Source organism: Pinus tabuliformis, chromosome 5_2, assembly GCF_031772625.1.
Source record: "Pinus tabuliformis cultivar Carrire ecotype Pingquan chromosome 5_2, CPIR1, whole genome shotgun sequence".
NCBI lineage: Eukaryota > Viridiplantae > Streptophyta > Pinopsida > Pinales > Pinaceae > Pinus > Pinus tabuliformis.
The window spans coordinates 16,967,878-16,982,306 of NC_142306.1; the positions used below are offsets into that span (position 1 = coordinate 16,967,878).

The window sequence follows — 14,429 nt, forward strand, 5'->3', positions numbered from 1 at the left end:
TAATTCCTTTTGCAATGATTTTGTTGCTTGCCTTTTAAATTATCTTACATGAACCATCGAGACATGTTATTTTTAATGATTTTTGTTTACTTATATGCATCAATAATCATATATAAATTTGAAATATAAGTTTTGAAATAGAACTCCTTGCAAACAAAGGTGTAATTCTTACTCAAGGATTTATAATAATTTACTTGATAAATGCTATGTGCACTATTTACTATTCACAATGCATTATTCACTAATAAGGCTAATGGAAAATGTGTCACAGATGAATGATTTGAACCTTTTGAAGCATAAGATATGTGATTTCTCAATTCATAATTTTCCTAAATTTATATGCTTAAATCAATTAATGGTTGTAGTTGCAATCATAAAACAATGAAATTCAACCAGGCACAAAGTTAGTTATTTATTGTTTACATATAAAATGCACTAATATGAGTGCATAAATATGATTTGTAATTTTTGAGATAAAAATCTATTGTAAATAATTTTGCATTTCTTAAAAAAACATATAATTAATGATAATGTTTGCTAAGTGGATTATCAAGGTTTGGTTAGACACTATCATGGATGAATTATATCTTTGAACTTTAAGACATTTAATTTCATTACTTAAAGTTAATTTTTTGTAAATTTGTATTTTAAATAAATTGAAATTCTTAATCCATAATCCTATCACTTAATTGATTAAGAGTATTAATTTCATATTGTATTGTTTTAAATCAAAACTCTATGTAAAACAAAATTATCTTCTTAATAAAACATGGAATAATTAATTAACAATGGATGAATTATATCTTTGAACTTTAAGACATTTAATTTCATTACTTAAAGTTATTTTTTTGTAAATTTGTATTTTAAATAAATTGAAATTCTTAATCCATAATCCTATCACTTAATTTATTAAGAGTATTAATTTCATATTGTATTGTTTTAAAATAAAACTCTGTAAAACAAAATTATCTTCTTCATAAAACATGGAATAATTAATTAACAATGTGTTAAGTGGACCATCTAGACTCGTTAAAGAGATGGGTCAAAAATGGTTGTATCTAAACTTTTTGCACGATAAGACATTGATTTTCCCATTCATATTAACATTTTGTCATTTTCATTTTTTAAATAGTTTATTTGTGGTTTAAATAATTTCATAGGACCCATTAGGACTTGAAGAATTCTATTTGGTTACATGCATTGATAGAAGTTTATAAATGTAATGTATTTTTTTAATGTAGCGCTTAATATATATAATTGATAATGAATTCTAATTAATCTATACAAAAGCATTTATTGACTTTTATTTTTCTATCACGAGGTTTTATATAAATGTATAAATGTGACATTTTTTTTGAAATAAAACTCCATGTAAAATTAAATGGTTTTCCTAACAACACACAAAATAATTAATTGGTAATGAATGTTAGGTAGATTGTTCAAGTTCATTCAAGATACATGCCATAAATAAATGTAATTAAACTCTTTGCAACATAGGACATTTGATTTTCCCACCCCTAACATTTTGGTAAATTTCAATTCTTAAATAAATTATTTGTAATTGAATAATCTGATAGAATACAATAAGACAAGTATGTATTAAATTCTATTTAGTATATATGTATGTATACATGCAATTTGTTTTTGAAATGAAGTTCTTAATGTAAGTAAAAATATAATTTTTAGAAAATTAATAATTTAAAATCAATCTTTGATGAGTTCTAACTAATTTATTCTATTTTGAATTGACAACTTTTTCTAACCACGCATTCTTAAATCAATTATCTCTATATGTAATCATGTTATATAAGTGAATAAGTCAAGAAACCATTATTTATCATGTGGTTTAATATGAATGTATAAATGTGACATTGTTAATGAATTCACAATGAGCATTAAGTAGACTATTTAAGCTCATTCAATAGATGAGCCATAAATGAATGTCTTTAAACTTTTTGCACTATATGATATGATTTTCCCATCAAGATAAACATTTTGTAAATTTCAATTCTTAAAGAAACTATTTGTACTTAAAATAATCTCATAGAATCCAACAAGACTTAGAAGCTATTTATTCAATTCCATTTACTTATATGTATTGATATAAGTTTATAAATGTAATTTATTTTTGAAATAAAGCTCTTAACGTAAGTAAAGATATATCTTTTACAAAACTAATTAGGATTAATTGATAATGAACTTTAAGTGGTTTATTCAGATTATATTTAAAATCAAGTGTCATAGATGAATGCCTTTTAATACATATTTAATCTTCAAAATCAATATCTTAACGAGAATTTATTTGTATTTACATTAAGTATTTAATAATTAAAGAACATGAGGACTTATATAAATTTCAACTAAAATTCATGAGTTATGTTTCACAAATATTTCTTCCCCATTAAAAATTCTTATAATTTTCTCCTCTTAGTGAAAGTAATGGTCAATCATGGTTTTCCATACAATTGAGACTATTATTTACATACATTGAGACTATTATTGGTTTTGACAATGTTTACAAGAAGATATTAATATCCACACTACCATCAACTTTACTAATCTTTGAAAACCCTTGCCTCCACTACTTACAAGAAGACCATTAATTCTTGTTTACTTCAATTTGTTACATTGTCCATCACAATGGAATGACCTGAATACCCATTTAAGAACTCTCATTTGATGTACTTGGATTTTTAGTGGAGATAGATCAAAGGTGCCTAACTTTCTTAAAATACCTAAATCAACAATGCCTAACTTTATAATGGATCCCTTGATGTTATGAAGATGAATTATCACCCCCCCATTAGTGCTTCATAAGGGCATGAAGGGACCGTAGGAAATTGAGCACAAAAACATTTTACTAATTTTTTTGTAGAATAGTTTCAATGCAACGCAAGGGACACACATCCTTTCCATTTTCACTATGATCTTCACATCACCATCATTCAATCAATAAATCCCTCGTAGGTTGTGGGAAAGGGGGTTAGAGTCATCAGACACAAAATTCAAACATTGAGGAATCTAGTATGTTATCCATAATTATAATATCTTTATTGAATATTAGACATACTAATATGATTTAGCTTAAATCAATTGCTTCTAAGAGTTTGATTTCACACCCCTATTGTGTATTGATACTATTGTAAATAAAAACTCCGTGTTTGACCTATTCATGATCTTTACTTGGTTTGAAATTACTAAAATTATTTTTATATTGAATTAAGTTAATATGGAGATTTACAAAAGAATGAATGTTGTTGAAGGCCTTGTAATAGAATACTTCCAAATTTAATGAAATATGTGTTTTTAGCTTGGAGGAGGCTACCTCGGAGGATGAGAAATTTATGTAGAGGGCATATCCCAGCCTTTTTTAGAGGCTAGAAAACACCAAGGACGATGTGTCCCTTGAGGGGCAAAGATGTAATACCCCTCAGTAAACTAGGTGTTTGTAAATATAAAAGTTACTTGCAAATATTTCCTCCTAAAATAAAAGGTCGGCTACAAGTTACGCGAAAGGATGTAAAAAGTGAATTTCATATTTATGAAAAATTTAAGGAAGTTATGGGTTGAGGTGGTTGTCTACCCAACCTCTCTCCTTTGAGACAAAACTTCTCAGTAGGGAAGTGGGCCAACAGGGTCGGGTGGGGAGAGGGGACTTAGGGGGGTGCCAATGGTGTTAATGGCTCTCATGGGTTGGGAGGAACATTCATATTCCTAGAATTTCTGGCTGACTAATATTCAAATAAGTATTTAAGATAAATGGCATTGCTTCTTTGAAATCGAAATCTATTCAGGAAAAGTAAGTGTGATTGCTAAAGGGAAAATGGTTATGAAACGGGTTGGGGTTTGATGTTGTGCTATGGCATTTAATTGTGAAATTTTCCATATGTAATAGTTTCTTTATCTATGTTCTTGTAATTATTTGTTTTCTTCATTAAGCTTAGTATACAAGAACAAAACTTTAGGAATTAATAGTTGAAAAAGGAAAATACAAGAAGAGAAAGATTTTTATGATGCTAGGGAGTCATGGGTTAGACCTAGGTCAAGCTGGTAACCAACAACCAGGGTCAGTCCTGTAGAGTCCCTGGTATCTAAGAAAATTATTGCATACATAAAATTAATGATATAAATGAAACATGTACAACTAGTTATGACATAATCATACATTATAAACTCAGGGTAGCTAGGAAGCACAAACTAGAAACTCATAATATCTGACATCCTGTGCAAAGAATGAATCCATAGAAAAACGAAGTTCTATCTATCCTTTATAGTCGAAAAATAAACATACAACACAATCATTTTAGATTTGAAATGATACTCAAGGAAATTATGTAAACCGTGAAACAATTATTCCAAGCAAGAAATGAACAGAACCAAAAGTCAGTGATATAACATAACTTGTTAAATCTGGAGCTGCCTGTAGCAGGCAAGAAAAGATACACCAAATAAATGTTGTTTATAAACCTGATCCATAAAATAGTAAACACTCGAACATTGTGAAGGGATTAAAAGCCATCTTTGATAGTATTAAGAATTTAAGCAACTCAAACTGGCCGAGACCATGTCCGAAAACACTCTTGAAAAAATAAGATAACAGTGCTACGAGAGGAATCAAGTTTGCCTCTAGGTAAAACAAAATATGATGAAATATGCATCCGACAACATAAGTTTTCTTTTTAAACAGAATGGTCGAGCCATTTATGCCCTTTTGGCATCATTGTGCCTCATATCAAAACCATACATTACTGACGAGAAAGAAATGGGCCCTTAAGCGTTTTCAATTCCAGTATGGAATCCCTAACTCAGTCTCAAATAAATAAGCTACCGAACGCATATTCGAGAAGGTAATTACACATTAAACAAGCGAACACCGAAACCATTACAAATGAGTGTGCTGACGTGAGCTTAGAGATGTGGAAAAGACCGCGGGGTTAGGGTTACAGCAAAGCCATCTTGAAAACGAAAATTAATTACTAAGATCCAATTCATAATTATTTACCTGTAGGAGCTCAAAATCAAGAAATTTTTTCTCGAAGAAAGGCGAACCCTGGTCAAAACCGTAAACTTTCTTTTATAAATAAGACAACCAAAATCCATCAGAAAAAGAGGGGAATTAGCGAAGAGGACTTACCAGCGGGTAGGGTCTGTTTCACATCTCCGTTGTTATAGCAGAGGAAGCCCTTTTACCTACGTGTAAGTGAACAAGAAATGTATACAAAAAATTGTAAAAAATGAACTGTAAACAAGGGTTATCATTTAGAAATGAAAATATGTACTCTGGGGAGAATACCTGTGAGAAAGAGTTAAAACCCTAGCAGCCATTGACCTATCACATCTTGATGAGCCTCTTTGTCTCTACAGAAAGCCTTGAGAATTCTACGCAGGTTGGAAGATGCAAATCAAAGGGTTGTTGACCTGACATTTTAGCCATCTTCTGCTCCTCTGCTTGGTCATGCATTTGCTCAAACTGTACTATAATTATGGGCTTTAGGGATATCCTCAGAGATTGTTCCAAAAGCATCTCTCGCACTTGCACTTGAAGACCCAATTCCTGCACCTGGATTTGCCCTACGGGAAGGGGAGAAGGGTATAAAAGTAAGGAAGGTCTCAACCCAGCCTAGCACCTCTTTTGAATTCTGCCGTCTTCGCGTGGAATCCTTCAGTGCAGCTAGGGAATGCAGATTTAAAGACGGAAATCAAAAACTTTCTGGACTTTCCAACAGATACCGTTTTTCTCTACCGACTTTTCACTTAGCTGTTTCCATATGTTTTGGAACAATACAATTAGCCAATAGGAAATCAAAGAGTCTTTCAAAAGGCTCACAATGTGCATTGCCAAAGCGAAATTGCTCCACAAAATTCGAACTGTGAATGTTACTCTACATGATATCTAAACCTTCGTCTCAATTACTGCTCAAAAAATATTTTTACTTGATATCTGAACCTCCGTCTCACTTACTGCTCAAAATATATTTTATTGGAGTTGTCTTTAAAGAGATTTTTTGGAAGTTTTTTTGGTGGGTTTTTCCGGTCAAAATCCGGGAGTAATTTATTGAAATCGCAAGTTTGATAGCTAATTTCTGCCCAATCAAAGCATCCCAGGGGTTTTTTAGGGTGCTGAATCCAAATATGTAGTTAAAAAGCCATTTTAAATAATACAAATCAAGATTTAACCTCAATTTTTTCCGCCGGATTCAATCACCAAAATCTCCAAAAAATCGCATTAAAAACAACTCCTATTTTATTATATATTTATTGTTTATTTAATTTTTTTTTTATGAAATCCTTAAGCTTTATGTTTTTTTCATTTAAATTTCTTGGTCAGTCTTAAACAACTCTCATCGATGGTTACAGTTCCGAAAACTCATTTCAATTGTTTTGATTTAAATTTATTTAACAAACCATAAATAGCGTGAGGGATTAGTTCGTTTTGAACTTTTTTACCATCCTCAATAACTCGTTGACCACATTAACAAACCATAAATAGCGTGAGGGATTAGTTCGTTTTGAACTTTTTTACCATCCTAAATAACTCGTTGACCACATTTATAACAACCACCGGATGCTTTTCTAGAATTTGAATTTATTTATATATGATTTTCATAATAAAATTTACAACTAAAATTAGATTATATAATATAATTTTAATAATAATTATTAAAATAATCTAAACTATATAGAATTGGAAAGAATTATGAATAAATACAAATACATAATTTGGAAAAACGTGGAGACGACGCATCTCCATAAGATGGGTTCCTTTGCATGCTCTCTTTGTTTACCCTACAAAGAATTATGAATAGATACAATGTTAAGTATATAGCTTGGAAAAACAATGAGACAACGCATCTCCATGAGATGGGCTCGGGGTCGTGTGTATGTTCTCTTATTGTTTTGTAAAATATTTAATTAATTTTATTAATAAATTGATATTATTATTTAAGTTTTTATTAATAAGGTGTTATTATTATTTAAGTTTTTAGGTTAAAAAAATAATTTTAATTTTTTAGAATATTTTTATACTTAAGTTATTATATAATTTATTAAGGTTTTTTTTTTATATAAGAGATTCAATGTTCTGATTAATTTAGAATGTATATTTTAAAGAGGTATTTTAGTTTCAATATTTTTTTTAAAGATTTATTATTATTTTGTTTTATCTAGAATGCTATTTTATTGAGGAAGAGGTTCATTCAAGGTATTTTGTGTTTCTAAGATTGTAAGTATTCAATAACAAAGTTGAAAAAATATCATTATTTAAAAGAAGACAACTAATTGGAGGTATCTTAGTCTCTTAAATTGGAGTGTTAAAGTGAAAACTTTATCATTATATAAGGAGGACGAGGCTAATTCAAGGTATCTTAGTCTCTTATATTACAAGTGTTAAATGTTAAAATTGAAAATTTAACATTAATATACTAAGTAGGAGTTAAAGTTGAAAACTTATTATTATGTTATTAAGGGGAGTTGTCCAATTGTGTGTGTGTTCCCTTTTCGTGCTAAGATCTCTATCACCAACAACACTAATAGGAACATATTAATTTATTTGGAAAAGCACTACGTGGTTTCCTACTCACATCACAAATGAACCTTTACAATGCCCAAACTTCTATTGATTAGTAGAGATGGCCCTTCTCCATTTCAATCTTTATCCATTGAACAAGAGTTTAGGAGGACACATTCACATGTATTTCTCTCCTCAAATGGTCTACAAGGCTAGTTCACATGTATTTCTCTTGTCAATATAGTTTTCAAGGACAATTTCACATGTATCAAAAGAGTTATTGTGTGTTCCTTATATTAAATAGTGCTTCATTCATATTTTTCCATATGAAATAAAATATTTCAACACAAATAATTTTCCATGAGGATTGGCATTCTAGAACCTAAGGTAAGTTGTCTCCTAGGTGCAAAAGTCTCCAAGAAATAAAATTGGGTAAAGGTTTACCATGGAAGGTGTTGGGTCCCTATAATACTAGTGATTACCCCATTACTATTGTAGTTATACCCCTTATTAATATTGTTGTGCCCCTATTGCCCCCATATTGTTATTACTGTGCCCCGTAGAATCCCTCTATTGTTATTTTTGTGGCTTTATATTGTTATTGTTAGGTCGGCTGGATTATATTGACTCCTTAGATTCCTATATATAGAAAGGAGGTTTTGTCATTTGAATCATCCAAGAATTGTTCATTTATGTAATGTAAAGGAGGTTGCCCCCTCGAAGAGGCTGAATTCTAAGGCGTTGATCTATCTTTGCTATCTTTTCTTGAGCTGGTTTCATAACATTTGGTATCAGAGCTTTGGATTCTAGGGTTTCGCTGCTCCAAACAGGTCATCGTGGCATTTTCGCTATATCTTTTTTTCTGCGACGTTTCAGAAGTTGCAAAAAACACATTTGAGAAGAAATCGCACTTAACCTCGGGTCCGAATTTCAGAGCTTTTTGCGCTATATTTGCGGAGATATGATCTGAGGAAGTTGGTTTTTTTTGCAGACTCCTGAATTACATTCCAAACAGGTGACCTGGGGAAAATCGTCATAACTTTCTCTCTAGGGATCAGATTGAAATTTCGTAAGAAGGTACAGAAAGAGGACGGACTGTAGTTTCTTGTATGCATTTTTTAGATCCAAAGGTCGAAACAGTGACTCGTGGCATGTCGTACAAGTTCGCTCTACTGAACTAGTCTATAATCAAGTCACTGTGGGAGATTTCACATAACTCTTCCTTGGAGAAGCCAATTTGGGTCAGACTTGTGGCATTGGAAAGAGGACACAGAAGGCTACTACAGGTCATAATTTCAGAACTGGAGGATCTGAATTTACAGAGATACATCAGATTCAATATCCAGCTTCTACAAAGTGAAAAAAGGTGTGTAGTTTTTTTTTTTAATTTTTGCGTAAGCTTGGTTTGAAGGAATTCAAAGGGCATAGTAAAGCATTATTATCGGTAACTGATGCCCCAGGCAAAGAAAATGCAAACACCTAGTAAGGAACCTGAAAGCTCTAGCATGACTCATGAAGAAGAGGACGAAATGCTACATGATATATCAAAATTACAAGAACAAGTGAAACAAATGTCATACTCACAAAAGCTAACAGAAGCTAAGATAAATGGCGTGGAATCTAAGATAAAGTGCATGGAAGCTAAGATGGATGATTCGAAGACAGATTTGAAGAGAGACATGGCAGATTTGAAGATAGATTTGAAGAGAGACATGGCAGATTTGAAGATAGATTTGAAGACAGACATGGCAGATTTCAACACAGATTTGACAAATTTTCTACAAGAAATACTTACTAATGGTGAAAAGGTTGTAAAGGAAACTCATGATGTGAACAAAAGAAATGTTAATCATGATTCCATAGACTCTAATGTTGGATCGAAGACCCACCATATTCCAAAAATCGATATGAGGAAGTTTGATGGCAAGGATCCCGCCACATGGATATTACAGATGGAGTAATTCTTCGATCTCAATAATGTTCAAAACACACAAAAGGTATGTATGGCAACTTTATATTTGGAACCAAATTAGTTTGTATGGTATCAATGGCTTTGCTCTCGTAAACAATTTATCACTTGGGCAATTTTTACGGAAGATTGATAGCACATTATGAGGATACAAAAAGCAACACTTTTTTTAGCCAATTGATAAGTCTCAAACAAAAGGGTTCAATAATGGAGCACATTGAGGAATTCCAAAAATTGAACATAAGGGTAAAAGATATTCCAGAGGAGCATAGGATTGATGTGTTCATAGGATCTTTAAAGGATAATATCCAACATGATGTTCGCCTTTGGGAACTTGATTCATTAAAGAAGGCATTCAGGTTAGCAAGAAAAATGGAAAGCAAAATTATGGCAACCAGGAAGCATACCACTCACAACTATAAAGATGGAAGTGTTGCTGCCCCTAGTCTTCCACAACCTATAAGGTTGACACCACAACAATTGGAAGACAAAAGAGCAAAAGGGCTTTGTTACAGTTGTGATAGAAAATACACTAAAGGTAATATGTGTGCTGAGAAGAAATTATTCTACATAGATTGTGAAGAGGAAGAAGAAAAGGAGCAAGAAAGGTCAAAAGAAGAGGATATACTCCAGGAACAAAGCCTAGATGAAGAACAAATAAATCCGACCATATCTTGTAATGCATTGGCGAGAATTACCACTCCTCAAACCATCAAGATGGAAGGACAAATCAAGAAGAAAAAGGTAATAGTGTTGATTGATTCAGGAAGCACCCACAATTTTATTCATTGTAAGGTAGCAAAAGAATTGAATTGCTTCCTATATCCAGCACCAGAGTGTCAAGTGATGATTGCAAATGGAGGAACAATAAATTGCTCTGGAAAGTGCCATAATGTCAAGCTATCCATGGGAGAATATGTATTGACTAGCCCAATGCTTTCCATTCCAATGGGAGGTGCTGATGTTGTACTAGGAGTCCAATGGCTACAATCCTTGGGTACAATAGCTTTTAATTTTCAAGAACTTTTCATCAAATTTTCTACAGAAGGAAAGGAAGTTGAATTAAGGGGTATTGCAGGGAAACCAGGAAAGATAATCAGCTCTAATGGTATGACAAAGCTTCTAAAAAAGGAGCAAAAAGGTGTAATTGCACAATTATGTTCGCTAGATGTTTCCACATCGGAATCATCTATTTCTACAGATCTCCAAAAAGTCCTGGACAATCATTCCAAGGTATTTGAGACTCCCAAAGGTCTCCCACCTATGCGTGATCATGACCATGCTATTCATCTGATTCCATGAAGTGTTCCTCCAAACATCAGGCCGTACAGATATCCCTATGTCCAAAAGAGTGAAATTGAACGTATGGTTGCAGAAATGCTAGAGGCTGGGATAATTCAACCGAGTCAAAGTTCTTTCTCTGCTCCACTAGTATTTGTGCACAAGAAGGATGGATCATGGCGCATGTGTCCGGATTATAGGGAGCTCAACAAGCTCACTATTAAAGATAAGTTCCCCATTCCCGTCATTGATGAATTACTGGATGAATTGCATGGATAAATTTGCTTCACCAAGTTGGATCTTCGTTCAGGATATCATCAAATTAGAATGAAGATTGAAGACATTCCGAAAACAGCATTTAGAACTCATGAGGGTCATTATGAATTTTTGGTCATGCCTTTTGGCCTTACCAATGCACCTTCAACATTTCAAGGTTTGATGAATTCAATTTTCAAACCATTCCTTAGAAAATTTGTGTTAGTATTTTTTGATGATATACTAATCTACAACAAGTCTTGGAAGGATCATGTTGAACATGTTGACAGGGTGCTACAACTATTGGAGGAGAAACAATTATATGCAAAAAGATCCAAATGTTTCTTTGGAGTCCAGGAGGTGGAATATCTAGGTCATATTGTATCTCATGAAGGAGTTAAGGTAGACCCTAGCAAAATTAAAGCCATTAAGGAATGGAAAATCCCCACATCCATAAAGCATCTGCGAGGATTTCTTGGGTTGACAGGGTATTATCGCAAGTTTCTTAAGAATTATGGGAGAATAATAGCACCTCTAACAACATTATTGAAAAAAGATGCATATTCATGGACTCTGGAAGCAACAAAGGCCTTTGAACATATTAAAGAGGCAATGTGCCAAGCACCGGTCTTAGCTACACCGGACTTCACAAAAACCTTTATTGTGGAATGTGATGCTTCAGGAAATGGAATTGGTGTTGTTCTAATGCAAGATGAAAGACCCATTGCTTTTGAAAGTCGTCCAATCAAGGGAAAGTTTTTAAGCAAAGCTATTTATGAGAAGGAAATGTTGGCAATACTCCATGCACTTAAGAAATGGCGACCCTACCTAATGGGAAGAAACTTCAAGGTAAAAACGGATCATGATAGCCTTAAATACTTTTTAGAACAAAGATTATCCTCTGAAGAGCAACAAAAGTGGGTCACAAAGATGTTGGGTTATGACTTTGAAAATCATCTACAAAAAAGGGAAGAAAAATGTGGTGGCAGGTGCACTCTCAAGAAAGGATGAGGATGTGGAAGCATTGTTGTGCGCCATTTCTATTATCCAACTAGATTGGATAAACGAAGCAAGGGAGGAATGGAAGAATGACGAAGAAGTGTGGACACTTATTCGAAAGTTACAACAAGATTCCAGTACGTCTAATACATTTAGCTGGCAAAATGATTCGTTATGGTACAAAGATCGCTTATACCTCTGTAAGAAGTCCCAGCTAAAACAAAAGATTCTTATCGAATTGCACACTTCTCCCTTAGGAGGGCACTCAGGATTTTTAAAAACTTACCACAGGGTTAAGAAGGAATTTTTTTGGGATAGCCTTAAATCAGATATTCAAAAGTTTGTGGCGGAATGTTTGGTTTGCCAACAAAATAAAGTTGAAACAATTAAGACACCGGGTCTATTACAACCTTTATCCATTCCAAGCCAACGTTGGGAGGAGGTTTCAATGGATTTTATCACAGGTTTACCCAAGTCTGAGGGAAAGAGTGTCATCATGGTGATAGTTGACAGACTTACCAAGTATGCACACTTTTGTGCATTATCACATCCATTTAAATCCAGTACAGTTTCTACTGCATTTATGGAAACAATCCAAAAGCTACATGGAAACCCAAAGATTATTGTAAGTGACAGAGATCCCATTTTCACGGGAAATTTTTGGACAAAATTATTTTCTTGTCTTGGTACTCAGTTAGCTCATAGCTCATCTTATCATCCTCAATCTGATGGGAAAACTGAGATAGTAAACAAATGTTTGGAAGGATATCTTCGTTGCTTTGTATCTAATAAACAGACACAATGAGTCAAATGGTTGCCTCTGGCTGAATGGTGGTATAACACTTCCTTCCATACAGCAACAAAATGACCCCATTTATGGCACTTTATGGGTATCAACCACCATCCATCACATCATATTTAAGAGAAAATTCTAAGGTTCAGGCAGTGGAACATCACATCGAACATCAACAAGAAGTCCTCCAACTCTTAAAGGATAACCTCATGTTGGCACAGAATAGAATGAAACAACAGGCAGATCAACATCGCAGTGAAAGAAGTTTTGATGTAGGTGATTGGGTATTCCTACGGCTACAACCATATAAGAAAATGTCCCTCAAGCAAGCTAAGAAGGATAATAAATTATCACCAAAGTATTATGGTCTGTACAAGGTGTTGCAAAAGATTGGTAGTATGGCATACAAATTGGAGCTTCCTGCAGCTTCTTAATTGCACCCAGTTTTCCATGTTTCATGTTTAAAGAAGGTTATAGGCGACAAGCTCCCAGTTCAAACAATATTGCCAGAACTTAACGAGGAAGGAAAAATTATATGGGAACCGGAAGCAGTCACAGAAACAAGAACTCGACAGCTATGAAATCGATCAATTTCAGAGTATCTTATCAAGTGGAAGAACTTATGCGCTGAAGATTCCACATGGGAGGATGAGAATTTTATGCAGAAGTATCCAGAACTACTCAAGCGTTGAGGACAACACTTTTTTGAAGGAGAGGGGCATGTTGGGTCCCTATAATACTAGTGATTACCCCATTACTATTGTAGTTATACCCCTTATTAATATTGTTGTGCCCCTATTGCCCCCATATTGTTATTACTATGCCCCATAGAATCCCTCTATTGTTATTTTTGTGGCTTTATATTATTATTGTTAGGTCGACTGGATTATATTGTGACTCCTTAGACTCCTATATATAAAAAGGAGGTTTTGTCATTTGAATCATCCAAGAATTGTTCATTTATGTAATGTAAAGGAGGTTGCCCCCTCGAAGAGGCTGAATTCTAAGGCGTTGATCTATCTTTGCTATCTTTTCTTGAGTTGGTTTCATAACAGAAGGAATCAAACTTTCGCTAAATAGACTTGGGAAGGGAATAGAACTAGAAAACATGTTTTAGTTTTAGGTCAATTATACCATGGGTAATAACTATTTGAACTTTCAAAACCACAAATTTCTTATGAATGGGTAGAAACAAACCATGCAAAGAAATCTTTAATAAGTCACACTTGTTTCTAGAGGCTTTGCATCTTAAAATTCATGCTTTTCAATTTAGACTCTAGATTCTATAGTTTATTCTTCAATATGATTTAGGATTGGCTTTAAACGTAGCATGTTGTCCATGTTTGGAGGGTTATCTTTGATGCAATGATTATTCTTGTTTCATTTCCGAAGCATTCACCAAGCTCAAAGAACTTATAGGCCTAGCATGATGAGGGGTGAGTTAGGAATCATATTTTGGAATCCACCAAAGTTATCTTATTAAGGTTCTCCGATGAAAACTTGGCATTTAGTCATGGTCATGGAATTCACTCCCTTTGTTATAGCTATTTTACCTACATTGATTCAGTTGTAGAAATCCTTGTCTTGTTGACCTTGATGCATAGCTTTTTCCCTTGATTTTTCCT

The 14,429-nt window shown here is 33.3% G+C and overlaps 1 long non-coding RNA gene across 1 annotated transcript; it reads right to left on the reverse strand.

Annotated features, from left to right (window-relative positions):
* Nucleotides 1-4,505: 4,505 nt before the first annotated feature.
* Nucleotides 4,506-5,956, reverse strand: LOC149157271 (uncharacterized). The gene is made up of 3 exons (XR_016261568.1): nt 5,294-5,956; nt 5,135-5,190; nt 4,506-5,050 (listed from the first exon to the last, which is right to left on the reverse strand). It is a non-coding gene; the product is annotated as an uncharacterized LOC149157271 (long non-coding RNA).
* Between the last annotated feature and the right edge of the window lie 8,473 nt (nt 5,957-14,429).